The sequence below is a fragment of the Hemiscyllium ocellatum genome, unplaced genomic scaffold, assembly GCF_020745735.1.
Source record: "Hemiscyllium ocellatum isolate sHemOce1 unplaced genomic scaffold, sHemOce1.pat.X.cur. scaffold_435_pat_ctg1, whole genome shotgun sequence".
NCBI classification, from domain to species: Eukaryota; Metazoa; Chordata; class Chondrichthyes; order Orectolobiformes; family Hemiscylliidae; genus Hemiscyllium; species Hemiscyllium ocellatum.
Genome location: NW_026869054.1, coordinates 37,356 through 38,045, shown reverse-complemented (window position 1 = coordinate 38,045; position 690 = coordinate 37,356).

Genomic DNA, 690 nt, shown 5'->3' with positions numbered 1-690 from the left:
GAATGTGTCCCCTGAAAGATCAATGGGATAATCCATGTTTGGAACCACAGGAGATGTGTGAGATCCTTAACGAAAATTTCATATCAGAACTTAAAGACTGGGGAAGTCAGGGAAATAAAGTCATCAAAAGACTCCGCATATCAGAACAAGAGTTGCTGGAGATTTTAAAATGCATAAAAAATAGACAAATCCCTGGAACTAATCATGTATATCCGAGGACATTGGGGTAAAGTCAGGAAGAAGTGCCCCTTAAAGAGATACTCATGTCAGTGACAGCTACGGGTGATGAGCTGGAAGCCTGCACAAGTAGTGTCTCACAAACTTGACTGAGTTGGTTGAAGAGTTGACTAAGAAGATAGATGATGACAGAACAGGAGACTATGACTATACTGACCACAGCAAGGCCTTGGACAGGGTTTAGCGTGGAACACTGGTTAGTAAGGTTAGATCACATGGGAGCAGGGAGAGCTATCCAACTGGATACAAAATTGGTTTGACACTGGGAGACAGAGAGTGGTGGGAGAGGGTTGTTCTGCAGACTATGGGCCTATCACGAGCAATGTGCCATAAGGAACAGTACTAGATCCACTGTTATGCATCATTTACAGAAATCATTTCTGTAAGAGCATAGGAGTCACTGCTAGTAAGTTTGTCGATAAAAGTCCGGATATAACACGGGTTATAGCAGGA